This window comes from Ranitomeya imitator, chromosome 2, assembly GCF_032444005.1.
Source record: "Ranitomeya imitator isolate aRanImi1 chromosome 2, aRanImi1.pri, whole genome shotgun sequence".
Classification (NCBI taxonomy): Eukaryota; Metazoa; Chordata; class Amphibia; order Anura; family Dendrobatidae; genus Ranitomeya; species Ranitomeya imitator.
Window position 1 is genome coordinate 389,544,101 of NC_091283.1, and position 18,318 is coordinate 389,562,418.

General features: G+C 43.9%; 1 pseudogene; it reads left to right on the plus strand.

Annotated features, from left to right (window-relative positions):
* LOC138666650 (zinc finger protein 665-like) overlaps nt 1–18,318 on the plus strand; it is a 106,227-nt pseudogene that overhangs the window by 80,663 nt on the left and 7,246 nt on the right.

Consider the following 18,318-nt stretch of genomic DNA (forward strand, 5'->3'; position numbering starts at 1 on the left):
GTGTGATAGGGGGGACAGGACTCAGTCCTGGGGGGCACCGGGACTCTGCACATTAGGGTACAGCCGGCTCCACATGTAAGAGCTGAAGGGAAAAGTCTGCACTGGTGAGCGGTAATGGGGGAGCAGGGACTGTGTGACAGAGGGGCCATGACTGGATGTAGTGATCATGTGACGCCAGTAGCAGCTCCGGAGATGTCTTACATGGGATCTTTATGATGTTCCATCGTCATCTTCTCCCCATTCAGGTCCCTACAATATCGGACCCTCTCAGTGGAGATCTTCTATATAAGAGAATTCTCCTGAGTGACCCTACAAGGATGGATACGGACAGGGACAAGATGGCGGAGAGGATATTACACCTCACCCTAGAGATCCTTTCACGGATTACTGGAGAGGTGAGAGATTCTGATGACGTCACATTACATCATTCTTGTCTATGGGAATAACAGACGGACAGAAATGGAGAGGTGAGGACTCTGGAAATGTCTGTAGTGAGATTTATTAATGTTTCTCTCCATAACCAGGATTACACAGTAGTGAAGAAGACCTCTAGAGAGCGCTGTCAGACCCCTGTGTCTGAGGGATGGGGAAGACCCCTGAGCCCAATCATGGGGCCTCCACCTCACCCCCTGATACATGAGGACATCAATGAGCAGAAGATCCTAGAACTCACCTACAAGATGATTGAGCTGCTGACTGGAGAGGTGACACTGCTGGGAATGCTGGGACATTATACAGTAACGCTATGGAGGGATCGGGGGATGACGGTATCTTTGTATGTGTCAGGTTCCTATAAGGTGTCAGGATGTCACCGTCTATTTCTCCATGGAGGAGTGGGAGTATTTAGAAGGACACAAAGATCTGTACAAGAACGTCATGATGGAGGTTCCCCAGCTCCTCACATCACCAGGTAATAGACAGTACTAAATACACACGGCCTATAATTATCTGTATGTAAAGAATGAATTCAGTCCCTGTATGTGTTTCCTCCAGTTCTATCCAGTGAGAGGACAACACCAGAGAGATGTCCCCGTCCTCTTCTACCACAGGACTGTAAACAAGAAGATCTCAATGTTCCTCAGGATCATCAGGTAGATGGAGAGAAGGTGTCATGAGATCTCCCCTATGATGTGTATAAGGCTGTGAAGGTCTTGTGCTCAGTCTAGTTTTATCCACCAGTATTATACACTGAACGGATAATGTATTAGAAACACTTTCACACTCTCATCTGAAACTTATTAGACACATTACCATGGAGTGCATCATAAATTGGAGTGATCAGTTTTCAGAATGGGGAGAGCGTTCAAAGTAATTCAGATTGCACAATGTCACAACAATTTAAAAGATTGACAACCCTATGTTTTTTTTAGATGCAATGATGTGGAATTGGAAGATTTAGCAATCTGAATTACTTTGAACATTGTCCCAGCAAAAGGAAATAAAAAAAATACCAACGCTATATATTTTTTTTTTGCATGCATTGATGTGAAGAGTATACTGAGAATGATGTCATCAATAATAATAATTATATTTCTTTAGCGCCAACATATTCCACAGCTCTTTACATTTTAGCGGGGACTTGTACAGACAATAAAAGACATTACAGCATAACAAAATCACATAAATCAACAGATACCATGAGGAATGAGGGCCCTGCTCGCAATCAGGAAATAGGGGAGACAGGAAAGGTGGATGGTAACAATTGCTTTCATTGTTCTGACCAGCCATAATGTAAGAAATCAGGTGTTCATGTAATGTTGCATGAACCGGTTATAAGTCAGAATATGTAAAAGCACAGAGGGCTATTAAATGCATAAAGCGTGTGAGAACATGATACAAGGAACCTGGTTGTGGTGAAAATTTTGAATGGGCAACACAGGGATAGTTAAATAAATGTGCTGAGTCGGTAGGCCAGTCTGAAGAAATGCATTTTTAGGGCACGCGTAAAACTGGGTATTGGGGATTGATCAAATGATCCTGGGTAGTGCATTCCAAAGAATTGGCGCAGCATGTGGAAAGTCTTGGAGACGGGATTTGAAGGTTCTGATTATTGAGAATGTTAACCTCAGGTCATTAGCAGAATGCAGGTCACGGGTAGTGTGGTAGACTGAGATGGGGGAGGAGATGGAGGGTGGTTCTGAACCGTGGAGCGCTTTGTAGGTGAGAGTGATAAGTTTATATTGAATTCTGGAGTGGATGGGTAACCAGTGTAATGACTGGCACAAGGTAGAGGCACCAGTGTAACTCTTGGTGAGAAATATGATCCTGGCTGCAGCATTCAGGACAGCTTGAAGGGAGAGCTTGGTAAGAGGAAGAACGATTACTAGAGAATTACAATAGTCCAGGCGAGAATGAATAAGAGCAACATTAAGAGTTTTTGCAGAGTCGAAAGTCAGAAAAGGTCGAATTCTAGAAATGTTTTTGATGTGCAGATAACAAGAGCGAGCCAGTGATCGGATGTGGGGGGTGAATGAAGGCTCTGAATCAAGTATGACCCCAAGACAGAGGGCATGTTCCTGCAAAATAATGGTAGAAGTAAACGCGGAAATGGCAATGTAAGGCATAGATAGGTTAGTAGAGGGAGAGAACACAAGGAGTTCAGTTTTTGACAGGTTCGGTTTCAGATAGAGGGAGGACATTGTGTTGGAGACAGCAGTAAGACAATCACTGGTGTTTTGTAATAATGCAGGCATGATGTCAAGAGTAGAGGTGTATAATTGGGTGTCATCAGCATAGAGATGGTAATGGAAACTAAATCTTCTTATTGTCCAATAGGGGCAGTATATAAGTAGAAAAGGAGGGGGCCTAGGACTTATCCTTGAGGAACCCCAACAATTAGAGGAAGATGATAGGTGGAGGAACCAGCAAAATATACAGTGAAGGAGCGGTCAGTGACGTAATACAATAATACAATAATCTTTATTTTTATATAGCGCTAAAATATTCCGCAGCGCTTTACATTTTGCACACATTATCATTGCTGTCCCCGATGGGGCTCACAATCTAAATTCCCTATCAGTATGTCTTTGGAATGTGGGAGGAAACCGGAGTGCCCGGAGGAAACCCACACAAACACGGAGAGAACATACAAACTCTTTGCAGATGTTGTCCTTGGTGGGGTTTGAACCCAGGACTCCAGGTAGGAGGAGAACCAGGAGAGAACGGTGTCCTTGAGGCCGATGGAGCGGAGCATAGTGAGGAGGAGCTGGTGATCCACAATGTCGAATGCTGCAGAGAAATCCAGGAGAATTAGCATGGAGTAGTGACCATTAGATTTAGCTGTTAGTAGATCATTAGAGACTCTAGTGAGGACAGTTTCAGTAGAGTGTAAAGAGCGGAAAACGGATTGAAAAAGATCGAGAAGAAAGTTATCTGAGAGATAGCAGATTAGGTGGGAATTTAGTGATGAAGGGAAGATTAGAGACAGGTCTATAATTAGACAGTTTTGGTCGAGGGATGGTTTTTTAAGTAATGTATGTATGATGGCATGCTTAAATGAGGAAGGAAAGATACTGGAAGATAAATATCCAGTGATATTGGACCCAATATGAAGCAAAATGTGAATCCCAATATCAATATCACTGAAAATGTGAACAATATTGCTGAGAGCATGTGGTGCTCATACACATTGCAACTGAATACTGCGCTAGTCTTCAACTAATGTGTCTGAATGCAGCCATCATTCCTTAGTACAGATGGACGATTGCCGCAGCGAGCAGTTCCAGGTCAGTATTGACCAACAGAAGCAGAAAGGAAAAGGAGAATTTTTTTGGGCAGATTCTGGTTCCTCTGATACCTGTGGATGGATGTTTTGACACCAGGACTTACCTAAGTATTGTGACCGATCAAGTTTTTTCCTTCATGATAGCTGTTTACTCTATGGTAGAAGGACAGTGACCCATGTTTTGTGTAACAACTCTGCTGGCATCACTACATGGCCTCTCATCTCTCACACACCATCTTACCCACTGTTCCTGGTCACGTTGTGGTCTCTGTCTGCTGCCAGCTCCATGCTCTGTGTCTCTTGCTTTCTGCCTGCTCTCTGCATGCTTCCTGGCTGTGTGCATAATGGGGTGGCGCCAGAACTCTCTGGTTCTTATAGAATCAGGGCGCAGCAGTCTAATGTGTTCCTGACCAATTACTAAGAGGCCTCCAGTATTTAGGGCAGCTCCACCCTGTGGACTGGGCCTGTGCAATGTGTTAACTCAGTTAGTGTTTTGCTTCTGAGCTGCCAGGCCTTGCTCTGTGTACCTCCTTCTCTGGAGGTTCTACTCCTAGCTTTGCCTTGATCTTGTCTGTCTGCCCTCCAGGAGGTAGAATATCCTGGTCACTGTGTCTTTGTTCTTGTACCTTGTCTTGTTCCATTACCTTGTCTGAACTTTGTCCTTCCTCTGTCTCCTTGTCTGTGGCTTCTTTCCCTGCTGTCTTTCCTTGTGTCCTCTCTGTTTGCTTATGCTCCGCACTCTTGTGGCTCTGCCTGCTCTGTACCCTTGTGACTTTGCCTGTGCTCCGCTCTCTTGCAGCTTTATCTCTGTTCCGCATTCCTTGCGGATCCGCTCCGCTTAACTTCTGTTGCTGCTCTATCTCTTGCTGCTCTACCGCTCCTATCCGCAGCCTTGCGGTTCTCTTCCGGTGTGAACAGGTCCCAACCTGTTCCTTCATACTTCTTTCCTTTCTGTTGTTTCCGTACCTGCATCTCCCATGTGAACAGGTCCCAACCTGTTCCTTCATACATCCTTCCTTCCTTCTTGTTTCCGTACCCGCATCTCCTGTGTGAACAGGTTCCAACCTGTTCCTTCCTGCTTGCATCTGTACCTGCATCTCTTGTGTGAACAGGCCCAAACCTGTTCGGTCATACACTACTCTTTCCTGTCTGTTCCGGTACTAGCATCTGCTGTGTGAACAGGTCTCTACCTAATCCTTCATACACCACACCAACCTGCCCCGTGTATCTGCCGTTCCTGCCAGCCCTGTGTCTCTGCCGTTCCTGCCAGCTCAGTGTCTCTGCTGTTCCTGCCAGCCCTGTGTCTCTGCCGTTCCTGCCAGCCCTGTGTCTCTGCCGTTCCTGCCAGCCCCATGTCTCTGCCGTTCCTGCCAGCCCTGTGTCTCAGCCATTCCAGCCTACTCGTCTGAGTTTCATCCGTGCTCATCTGCTAGTCCTGCCTTATGCCCGCACCTGTCCTAGTGTTCCTGTCCTCAGCCAGACACCACCCTGGAGTAGCACCTGGCAGCTGCCTGCCGCACAAGTCTGACCTCACCATCAGAGGCTCCAGAGAAGACCAAGGCAGCTGTCATAGTCACGCCCCTTCCAGGGTAGAATGGTTCGTGATACAGAGGGGCCATAAACCCCCTTGGCTCACACCCACCAGTCAGGGCGTGAGCGTGACATCTTGTAGCCATGGATTGCTTCCAATGTAAGGGTTGCTAGAGCAGAAGTGTCTTGCAACCCAGGCACCAATGAATCTGGCTCCTTACGGTTTGTGCATTATCTTCTGTAGATGTCTAACTTTTAGGCTCAATACTGTAAGATGACACAGAAACCCCAGATATAACATATAGACAAGGAAGATTACAATCCGTTATGAAAATAAACTGAATTTTACCGAATTATTTTTATGAGAGAGACAAAGAGAAAAGCAACTACATGACTTGAAAAAAAAATGTTCTCTTTCTAACAGTCACATAGCATAAATATTTTCCAGCAGTTATATCTATTAGTTTTTGGTGGCCCAGCGTCTTTCCTGATAGCACTTTCCTTGACTCTTTTCTCAAGCAGACCACTTTCACTGTACAATCCATGTCCTGGATTCGCTATCTAGATTTTCGTAAACTCCAAGTCAGGGTTATACTTAGTCTCGGTCCTTGTCGTCTCGGGGTCCCCACAAACGCTTGGCTACCTTTCTTTACCTCTAGCTCAGAACCACTAGAGTTGCTTTTTCTACTTCCTAACCGCATCTCTGATCTGGTCCCAAATCCTGTCCGCTGTACTCCAGTTTCTTGGCCACTTTTCAGTGGTCTAAATAGAGGCATGCAATTCTCATTCTTTCTTGGTACACATACCCCTGGTCCGGCCTTCTTGCTTCTCGGTCTTTCATTTCTATCTTCAACTTTCAATCGACAACCAGACTCTAGTTGTCATGATCTAGACCGGGTTTTGAGTCCTGTCTACCCTTTTCTCTTCAGTATTTGTTCTTCTGTAACTACGGTTTTCACCCCCATTTTGGAGAGTTTTCCAGGCTGGATTCTGGATGTTCAGGGGCTGATTCGGCAGTTCAATGGTTGGGGGAGATGTGAGGTCCAGAAGAACATTGGGGAGATTCAGGGCAAACATAAACATTTTGCTGATAAGCGACTATCTTTAGGACAGGGGTTATGGTCCTGAGGATCGATTGTGGGTCCGGGCGTGATCTGTCTATGCTGATCGATTGGTTTTGGCATTTCATGCTTGTTATCCTGGGAGACCTGGGGGTCCGGTAGCCACCCCTTGAGAGGAGAGTACTGTCATGATCCAGACCGGGTTTTGAGTCCTGTCTTCCCTTTTTTCCGGTCTGATCATGTAAGGGATTAACTTTTCTCAGCCTCAGTCTGGTCTCAGGTTTGCTATTTATCTGCGCAGACCATGTCAGTTATAGCTTCTGCCTACGGCATGAGTAGCTGACTCTGGTTATATCCTGATTTGTTCTGCTGCGATTCCTGACTGCTCCTGCGTCTATTCATTCCCCTCCCCCATTCCGACTCAGTGTTTTCCCTTCATGTTTGGATTCTCTGGTACTTGACATGGTTTTAACTCTGACCTGACTCTGTCTTTTGGTCCTGGTACTTCTACTTCTGTCTGGTATTGACCCTCTGGCGCATCTCTGACTCTGATTTGATTTTCCCCTTGGTACTACATTACTCTCCTGGTTTTGACGCGGCTTGTTTGACTACCCTGTTGCCACCAGGCGGTGGCCTCACTGCAGCGCTGCAGGTCTGCTCTGGCAAAGTGTTGCAGCCTTCCCTCCCCTCTACCGCCATCTAGTGGAGCATGCATCTACCTGCATAGCTGCGGCGTGACATTATAACTGACTACTGACAGTTTTTTTTTTCTTTGCTCTGCTACTTATGGATCCGCTGCACACTCTTGCGGGTTAGATGTCCAATCTGACCCAAATGATGCAGAATTTGTCAGTGGAACATAGGGCTCTTGCTTCCTCTCACAACCAACTCCAGCGGGAGCTTACTGAAACTGTAAAATCTTTTCAGAGTTCCATAACAAAATCAGCTGTTGAACCCCATTGATATTTCCTTAAGGCCCCGTCACACATAGCGAGATCGCTAGCGAGATCGCTGCTGAGTCACAAGTTTTGTGACGCAACAGCGATCTCAGTAGCGATCTCGCTATATGTGACACGTACCAGCGATCAGGCCCCTGCTGTGAGATCGCTGGTCGTGTCGGAATGGCCTGGGCCATTTTTTGATCGTTGAGGTCCCGCTGACATCGCTGAATCGGCGTGTGTGACGCCGATTCAGCGATGTCTTCGCTGGTAACCAGGGTAAACATCGGGTAACTAAGCGCAGGGCCGCGCTTAGTAACCCGATGTTTACCCTGGTTACCATCCTAAAAGTAAAAAAACAAACGCTACATACTTACCTATCGCTGTCTGACGTCACCACTCTGCTTTCCGGCCGCTGTGCTCACAGCCAGACCAGAGAAGCAGAGCGCCGAGGACAGACAGCGATAGGTAAGTATGTAGCGTTCGTTTTTTTTTACTTTAACGATGGTAACCAGGGTAAACATCGGGTTACTAAGCGCGGCCCTGCGCTTAGTAACCCGATGTTTACCCTGGTTACCGGGGACCTCGGGATCGTTGGTCGCTGGAGAGCTGTCTGTGTGACAGCTCTCCAGCGACCAAACAGCGACGCTGCAGCGATCCGGATCGTTGTCGGTATCGCTGCAGCGTCGCTGTGTGTGACGGGGCCTTTACATTCTCTTGAACCTACGGTCAGGCTCCCTGATACTTTCTCCAGAGAGAAGGAGAGTTTTCTTACATTCAGAAAGAGTTGTAAGCTAATTATTTCATTGCTCTGGGAGGGTCCTCTAACCTTGGCTTTTTCTTTACTTGCTACTGCCCCTGAAGGTATGTGTGTGGATAGGTTCTTTGAGGCTTTAGTTCTGATTTATGACAAACCAGAACAAGTCAGTGTGGCAGAGGACGTTATCATGGGTCTCTCCCAGAGTAAACTCACTGCTGAACGGTATTGTTCTGAGTTTAGACGGTGGTCCACTGAGGTGTCTTGAGATGACTGCTCTGAGAAGCCAGTTCAGGAGAGGACTTTTGGATCATCTCAAGGATGCTCTGGCCCTCCGTCCACCACCCAGTTCCCTGGAGGAGGCCATGACCCAGGCCATTCATATGGACTGAAGATAACGGGAAACAAGAATTATTCAGCTAGAGATTCCTGCATTGCCTGCTAAGTCTTAGGTGATGCCATTTATGGAGACCATAGAGGTTGGTGCCACCAACTTCAAGGAGAAGGAGAGGAAGCGACGACGTGATGGGAAATTGATTTTATTGTGGAGATCCGTGACATTGGAAGAAGGACTGCCCCTCTTGTTCATCTATTAACAAGCTTCTGGGTCTGGGTGATTGTCGAGGAGGTCACCCAGACTCTCAGGTACCATTTTCATCATTTCAAAAAGTTTTGTTAGAGGTGGAACTGTGTTATGGAGGTGGTTACACATCTACCTCAGCTTTTGTGGACTGTGGATTTTCCATGAACTTCACTGACTCTAGTCTGGTGTCAAAGTTAAAGTTAGGGATAGTTAGGCTAGAGATTCCCATTCATATCATTGCCATTGATAAGAAAGCGTTGGCTCAAATGGTAATTAAAGGGAAACTGTCACCCTCCTCAAGCATTTGTAACTAAAAGAGCCACCTTGTGCAGCACAAATGCTGCATTCTGACAAGGTGGCTCTTTTTGTTATGCTCCCTGCACACGCTGAAATAAATGTTTATAAAATGTGCCCCCTCATACCTTGAAACCGTCCCGGATGCGGGACTTTTTTGATCAGAAGCAGCACAGCCGTCACTCTGGGCCTGTGCGCGCCGGGCGCCGCCTCCTCTTGCTGCATTATTGTCCCCGGCGCCTGCACTGTAAGTACGAAGGGCAGCACAACTGCGCATACCCGAAAAAAAAAAAACTTAATGTGCAGGTGCCGTGGACGATAATGCTGCAAGAGGAGGTGGCACCCGGCGCGCACAGGCCCGGAGTGACGGCTGTGCTGCGTCTGATTAGGAAGGAAAGTCCCGCCTCCGGGACGGTTTCACAGTATGAGGGGCACATTTTATAAATGTTTATTTCAGTGTGTGCAGGCATCATAACTAAAAGAGCCACCTTGTCAGAATGCAGCATTTGTGCTGCACAAGGTGGCTCTTTTAGTTACAAACGCCTGAGGGGGGTGACAGGTTCCCTTTAAGTTTGACTCTGAAGAGTTCCTCCTCAAGGTGGGTTCCTTGCACCAGGAACTAATTTCATATTATGTTATGAATAATCTTCCTGCGGGACTGGTGTTGAGGTTTCCCTGTTTACCAAGGCATAATCCTGTTATAGACTGGGGATCTCGTAATATTGTTAAATGGGGTCCTAATTGTTCCAATGGTTGTCTTTCTGTTGTTTTTGTGTCTGTCATTGATCTGGAGGGTATTTCGGAGTACCTGAAGGATTTTGGGGACATGTTCTCCGAAAAAGAGGCTGAGGTCTTGCCACTACATCGTCCTTATGATTGTACTATTAATCTTATTCCGGGTTCTAAATTGCCCAAGACCCATTTGTACAATCTTTCTGGAACGTACCGCTATGAAAAACTATATCTCTGATAGTCTACGCAAAGGTCACATCCGTCCCTCTGTCTCTCCTGTGGCCGCTGGATTCTTTTTTGGTAAGAAAAAAAGATGGTGGTTTATGCCCGTGCCTCGATTTCCAGAACTAAATAAAATTACGGTGAGAAATACCTACCCTCTCCCACTCATTCTAGATCTTTATAACCAGTTGTCTGGGGCTAAGTGGTTTTCCAAACTTGATTTCAGAGGAGCATATAACCTTATCTGCATTCGGGAAGGGGATGAGTGGAAAATGGCATTACTCACCTCCGAGGGTCTGCTTGAAAATTTGGTCATGCCCTTCGGTCTCATGAACGTACCTGTGGTGTTTCAGAACTTCATGAATGATGTTTTTCCTGATTTTATCTGGTGCTTTATGGTTGTATACCTGGCATCCTTGTTTTCTCTCCTGACAAGGAATCCCACATTGGTCATTTACGTGCTGTTCTTCATAGGTTACGGGGAAATTCTCTATTCACTAAACCCGAGAAATGTTCGTTTTGTGTCCAGGAGCTTTCCTTTCTGGGGTTCACCCTTTCTGCCAATGGGTTTCAGATGGATCCCCGAATGGTACAGGCCATTGTTGATTGGGTACAACCCAGAGACCTCAAGGGTCTACAGCATTTTCTGGGTTTTGCCAAGTATTATCGAAAATTCATCAAGGGGTTATCACTCATCTCATTCGCAAGGGGGCTGATCTCAAAATCTGGTCACCCCTGGCAGTTGACGCATTTACTACATTAAAGAAATTTTTTTTCCTTTGCTCCTGTATTGGTGCAGCCTGATCCGTCAGAACCATTTATTGTAGAGGTGGACGCATCGGAGGTTGGAGTGGCGGTGGTGCTGTCTCAAGGACCCACTACTTTGACCAATTTAAGACCATGTGCCTTTTTATCCAGGAAGTTTTCTTCTGTGGAGAGGAATTATGATGTTGGTAACCGGGACTTATTGGCCATAAAATTGGCTTTTGAAGAATGGAGGCACTTTTTGGAGGGGGCTGCTCATCGGATCACGGTGATTACGGACCACAAGAACCTGTCTGACATTGAGTCTGCCAAGTTAACTCCTCGACAGGCGAGGTGGTGACTTTTCTTTTCTCATTTTCATTTTTCTATTACTTTTTGGCCTGGTTCCAAGAATATCAAGGCGGATGACTTATCTCACAGTTTTGATCCAATATTGCCCTCCGAACTTCCTTCCTCCATTCTTCAGCACGGGGTGGTTGTTGCTGGGATGTCCTCTGAATTGGAGCTTGAAATTCGGGAGGCTCAGTCTCTTGCCCCTCCTTCTTTACCTGTCAATAAGCTCTTTGTCCCGGTTCAGTACCGCTTGAGATTTTCCTGGAGTTCCACGATTCTGTTCTCAGTGGACACCCGGGGATCTCGGCCACCCGGAAAGCCATTGCTAGGCTGTTTTGGTGGTCCTCCATGCCCTCTGATGTCGCTGTGTTTGTGTCTGTTTGTGATACCTGTGCCCGTGATAAGAGCTCCCACAACCGGCTGGTCAGGGACTTGGTGCCATTGCCAATTCTGGGTAGACCTTGGACTCATTTTTCCATTGATTTTATCACTGATCTTCCTCCTTCCAATGGCAAAACTGCGATCTGGGTAGTGGTTGACAGATTCAGTAAACAGGCGCATTTTGAACCTTTAGCAGGACTGCCTAATGAAGAAACACTATCTAAGTTGTTTGTTGAGCATGTTGTGCGATTGCATGGCGTGCCTTTGCATGTGGTTTCTGATAGAGGGGTACAATTTGTGTGTAACTCTCCCCTTCCCGACTTCAAGGCTGAACCCCTGTAACTCTCCCCTGCTCAGCTGCAAGGCTTACCCTCTGTCAATCTCTCCTGCTCAGCTGCTCAGCAGCAGGACTGACCCTCTGTAACTCTCCTGCCCAGCTGCAGGGCTGACCCTCTGTAACTCTCCCCTGCCCAACTGCAGGACTGACCCTCTGTAACTCTCACCGACACAGCTGCCTATTCTCAGATAGTAACTCTATAAAGCATCCTTGGGACGAGGTAGAATGTCTTCTTCAGAGCATCTCAGCACCTTCATCTAATTTGTGGCAACTACAAGAACCTATCCTGTTGGCATGGACTATTATTCCTGGGTAACAATCTCAGCATCTAGAGGAATCTGTGACACGATGAATTACTACAGTTCTGATGGCTAATGTAGACCCAACACGCTACTAGATGAGTGATTGTAATAATGTGTTCATTCATTATTTGTTTTATACTTGGTGGAGATGACAAGATAAGCTGATCATAGACATTAGGTGATCGTTTCTGTTTTTCTACATAATTTGTTATGACTTCTCCATTTGCCTGACTTTTACAATATTTCTTTCAGGGTAAAAATCTGCCCCATATTAATACTACAGAGACATATGTGAGGGGTGATGAGCGTTTTAAGGAGAAGATTCCTGCAGATAACCACACGGGTGAGTAGTGACCACTAAATGCAGAGAAGTCACAGATATTACTCACTCACTGGCTTGTAGAATAATTATGGGTGTTGACATTTTTCGGATTATGTTCACATGGAACTTTTGATGTGGATTTTGTGGTTAAAGATTTAGGGTCTGATTAATTAAACTAGCACTGCGTACACCAGTCTAAACAAAGGAATATGGTGGGCGAAGATGCGCACCACTTAATGAAAAAAGTAAAGGGTTTGGTACCACGTTAGCCAGCTGAAAAAAGATTGCTCTCCTTGGTTAAAACAAGATAATCTTGTAGTTGTGATACCTTTTAATGGCTAACAAAATTAAAATAAGTGATGTTACAAAGCAAACTTGTCTGAGGAAGAGACCCTGAGTAGTATTGAAAGCTTGCTTTATAACATTATTTTATTTTTGTTAGCCATTAAAATCTATCATAACTACAAGATTATTTCATTTTCCCCACAGACACCGATTAATGAATTCACTAGAAATGGTACTCGCGTCAGGGACAGACTGCAGGTACATGTTTGCTGGGCATAAGTTACGGTACTGGAGTGGCATATCTGTTGGTGAATTTGGTGGGCACCAGCAGGCCTGGTCCATACTCCACCCACTTTGAACGAGCTGCTGAGATTGGCGTGAAAATTCCAAAATTGCACATTTTTTAAGCAACTTCACACTTTGTTAAAATTTTCCATCTTTTCAAAGTGTTTTATGCCAGAATGTGCAGGCATGGAGTTTGAGAAGGCTGGATGTAGATGGCCATGTCAAAAACAATGACAGTCATGTTTGCAAATACGTGTTTTTTTGGCTCCACGTGCAACTCGAGATTTGTGTTGTGGATCCCTGCAGGAACTGCCTTCTTTTGCATGCAATATCTTGATCCATTAACTGGACCAGAATGAAGTAAACATTAGCAAAGTCGCGAACCGAATGCATGTAAAATTTTAGATATTTCACATATCTCTGCAAATTCAAACAGTTTCGATTTGTGCGAATTGATATTTTTCACTTTGCAGATGGTCGCTGATGATTGCTGAAGGCTCCCGTGAGCTCAGGACTTGCCACGTGGGCTTTTCCATGAAGCCTTGCAGCAAACACATTACATGATGTAGTGGAACAAATCAGGAGGGAATATCAGAGACTTTATTTAAGTTGAGGCAGGGAATGCTGCACCCATTTTAGGGTGATTCTGGATAGTGAAAGGACATCAGCGTTCATAGCTCAGCGATAGAAAGAGAAAGCCCTAAAACTTAAGACAATTTCTTCAGTCAGCCCTAAAACTTTAGACAATTTTTTCAGACAATGTGTGTTGCACAACTGCACTAATGAAGAAAATGAATAGTATTCTATGAATCATACAGAGATTCCGTTGACCAGTAGAGAGAGACAGAAGATACGTGCCAGCAGCGAAGTCGGAGCCAGTTAGATGAATCTTGGATCAAGTGTTGCTGGGCTGGCATCTTTTTTTCTTCATTTGAATTACACAATTTTTTCCTAAATTCTTTATGCACTAGAAAACAGCAAGCCAGCACAATATTTGAAGAAAATCTGAACTTGGTGTCAGTCAGAGAAAATGTGTTTGTCACAAATGACTGACTGTACTGAATTTGTCTTTTTTTTATTCTTTTTTGTGAAAGTGGAATAATTGCATTTAAAATATCTGTATATAAAAACAAGTGTATGTGTGTATCGACAATGATGTCATAATGGTTGCCATAGCGATGATGATGTCATAAAGGTTGTCATGGCAAAGATGATGTCATAATGGTTGCCATGGTGAGGATGATGTTATAATAGGTTGCAATGGTGACGGTTATGTCATAATGGTTGCCATGGCGATGATGTCATAATAGGTTGCAATGGTGATGGTTATGTCAGAATGGTTGCCATGGTGAAGATGATGTCATAATGGGTATATGGGCATGGAACTATGGGATGGAGGATGTGTGATGGTAATATAGGCACAGGACTATGAGTAGGAGGATATGTATGATGGGAATATGGGCACGGGACTATGGGATGGAAAATGTGTGATGGGTATATGGGCATGGGACTATGGGATGGAGGATATGTATGATGGGTATATGGGCACGGGACTATGGGATGGAGGATGTGTATGATCTGTATATGGGCACGGGACTATGGGATGGAGGATGTGTATGATGGGTATATGGGCATGGGACTATGGGATGGAGGATGTGTATGATGGGTATATGGGCACGGGACTATGAGATGGAGGATATGTATGATGGGTATTTGGGCACTGGACTATGGGATGGAGGATAATCATTATAATTTGTTATAACTAACGACAGTTAGTTACTATGCCCGGGCAACACTGGTCTCTTCAGCTAGTACTAAATATAATTGACGTAAATCCAGAGATATAACTTTGACTATCAACTGCACTAAGTTGTGTGAATGTGTCACAATTTTTTTTTAACTGACACTTTTGACTAAACAAAAATTTTACATACATATATACCACACCAATTCTATTGTAGTTGTGACATTTTTGGACATTTACCGATGTAGCATTTCTTGTTATGTCTTTTTTGACAATGGAAAACCTTTTTTTTTTCAAAAAATAGTAAATCAATTTAAAAAAAATCCAGTCATTTCACTGTACATGTCTGTTTTGTATACCTGTATACTATTTTTTTTATACCTCTAAATGTGACACCAGTACAGAAGGATTTTGCAGTTGCTGGCTTTTTGGACTGTACCTATGTACTTAGCCTGTCTCATCACGTCATTTTTATTAGCCATGCTAATAAGAGCACCTGTAGTATCAACTGAGTTGCAGTGGCACTCTGCCTCCGAGCAAACTTAGAGGTAGTAATCAGGCGGGAGTGTAAGGAGCTCAGAAATCTCCTTCCCTAAGGCAATGGTCAGCTGAGTAAGAGATGACGATGATGATGATTATTGTGCAGTGCAGTGGACAAAACTTGAGCATGCGATCGGGTTGACGAGGAGGTGACGTCATCGAGGAGGAAAGTGGTAACATTGGCAATTAAGAGAGTAGCCAGCTGTGAAACATGTTGGTTGAAGTATTATTGTTTAGGCCTGTTTTGCCGCATATAGACCAGGACCATTTACAATTATATCGATGGAACAATGAATTCTGAATTGTACAAGCAAATTCTAAAGGAAAATGTCAAATACGGTACCTGCCGTGCTGAATATCAGAGAACATGCAGCAACACAATAATCTAAAGCACACAATTTGTTTTGCAAAAGAATGGGTAGAAAAGAATAAAATTAAAGGGAACCTGTCATGTAAAATAACACTGTTAACCTGCAGCTATGAGGTTAATCTGCTAGTTAATAGCGCTCTGACACTGCACGGTGCCTGGACTGAGATCCCGCTGCTGGGAGAAAATTAACCTTTTTTATCTGCTGCTTAATAGCATTGCTTTCCATGACAAGTTCCCTTTAAAGTTTTGGAAAGGATAAGTCAAAGTAATGACTTTCACTGCATTATAACTGTTGTAGTATGACCTCATACGAGCAGTTCATAGGAGAAAACCCACCAACATAAGCTGATGTGCTGGACAAATCAAAAGTTCACACTGTTGAAATTGGATAAATTTAAATATTTGAACAATTACAGTGTAAATTTTTTTTTTGCTTGATTTTACTGTAGTTCTCTTTATTTATTTTTTACAATAATTTTCTAACATGTTGCAAAAAATAAGAAAAAAACATCAATGAGTTAGTACAATATGGATCAAATAGGTGATTAAAGCCTGGGAGAAAACATAAGGGACTCTCGCGCTAGACAAGCCATCAGCACTGATTATCAGCGTCCCAATCGTTGAGCAAAGTGCCAGAAGAGTGCTAATATCAGGTCAACTTCAGGCTGAGATGATGGAAGGAAAAATAGAACACCTAACAAAAAGGAATAAAACAAGGACAGAATTCCACTACTGTGAGGCCACATTCACACGTTACTTTTTATCCTGCGGGTTCTCCCGCAGCGGATTTGATAAATCTGCAGGGCAAACCCGCTGCGGTTATCCCTGCAGATTTATCGCGGTTTGTCCTGCGGGTTCCGCTGCGGGATTTACCCCTACTATTGATGCTGCATATGCAGCAATATGCAGCATCAATAGTAGTGTTAAAAATAATAAAATCATGATGATATACTCACCCTCTGACGTCCCGATCTCCTCGGCGCTGCAGGCGGCGGTCCGGTTCCAAAGATGCTGTGCGACCAGGACCTTCGGTGACGGTGAGATTTTTATTTTAATTCTTTTTTTTATAACACAAATATGGTTCCCGGGGCCTGGAGGAGAGTCTCCTCTCCTCCACCACGGGTATAACCCGCACATTATCCGCATTACTTAGAAGTAAGCGGATCAATGCATTTCTATGGGTGCAGAATCGCTGCGATTCTGCACAAAGAAGTGACATGGTCCTTCTTTTTTTCTGCAGCAATTCAGCTCGGTTTTTGTTTTCCATAGGGTAACATTGTACTGTACCCTGCATGGAAAACAGCTGCGGACCCACAGCGGCAAAATCGCCGCGGTTCCGCAGTAAAAACCGCATAGTGTGAACATGGCCTGATACTTGGGGATCTGGGGTTAGGACAGTATCCACCCAAAGACCCCACACCTTTAGAAATTTACAAGGACATCCCCTATTCTAAAAGATAATACTCTCTTTTGAAATAGTAGTATTAACCAGAGCTTTCCTTGGGCCGATTGTAGGGGATGTATATACTCAACTTAACACCTAATCCCTAATGAAGCCATTGTTCCCAGTATAATGAGATAGAATGATAATCCTCAGGGAGTCATTATTTTGCTACTCAAATATAACTTTTTCTGTAGGTATTTCTTCTTGTGTCTTTTCTATAATCCTCTGAAGCCCCACCTCGTTTTGTCCCGTAAAAAAAAGAGTTCCGGAATTGTTTTTGCAGGGGCCACTGGGAGAGGGTTCAGTATTTGATTCCGAAACTCCTCTATAGTCAGTTGTCAGCTTGATGATTCGGATGTTGATTTAGTCTTATTAAGTTCTGATTGATCTGTAGACACTGGGATTTATTTTTTACCCCACATAAAAACTTCCCTATTTGCAAAATCTAGTTTGTCACATAAATATTTCCTTCTTTTTCTATCCTTAATATTGATCTCTACCTTATAATTTGTGCCAGTGTGTCTTTAAACCTCTTCTCAAAATCCAACTATCCTTCAATTTTTTTTTTACCGTGGTGTGATTTTGTTTTGAGTTCCTTTTCTGCACTCTAATATAAAACTCTTGTCTTCTATGAATATATTTATGAAAGTTCTAGAACATTCAGTTCACTTTTCCATTAGGCCTGGCTTGGAGAAATTGTACCCTGAAAAAAGGAGGAGTACACGAAGACCTCTTGATCTGAGACCCTTTTCAAGATATTGCTCTGTCATGAACAAAGTCTAGGTTACTTGTATACCATATATATATTTGATTTGTAAATCGCTGAACTGTTCAAGAACATATTTTGCTCCCAATCCTTCATTGTGTTTTCCTTGATTATTTCGACCATCATCACAGAACGTTGAATTTAACTCTTTCCTTTGTTTTGCTAATCTACTGTTAAGTTGATGTTAAATATTGGATGTTCCAATTAGTAGATCAATTGATTATCCTATTTTCTAGGAAAATTCTCACCAAGTTTGGTTATCAACTGACCTTTTTTATGTATAAATATATTCCACAATTATTACATGCCAATGGCCAATTATTACAGATGAAAAGTAAAAGAAATATCCAAGGATGTTAAGAGTCAGTATAAGTAGAATCCCTTATATAAATGTTCACACGAGGGTACACCACTGGCTTCTATATGGGGCAATTTCATACCTAATTAAACAAGGACAATACCAGCTAGGCACCATATCAGTGCGTGTATAAGCAATAGTCTTACATATTACTCCAACCTTGATGCACCCAGCAGCGGTTCAGTACCCAATACTGATATCAGAGCATCCATTCAGTATAACTATATTGAAAAATAGAGGAAAAC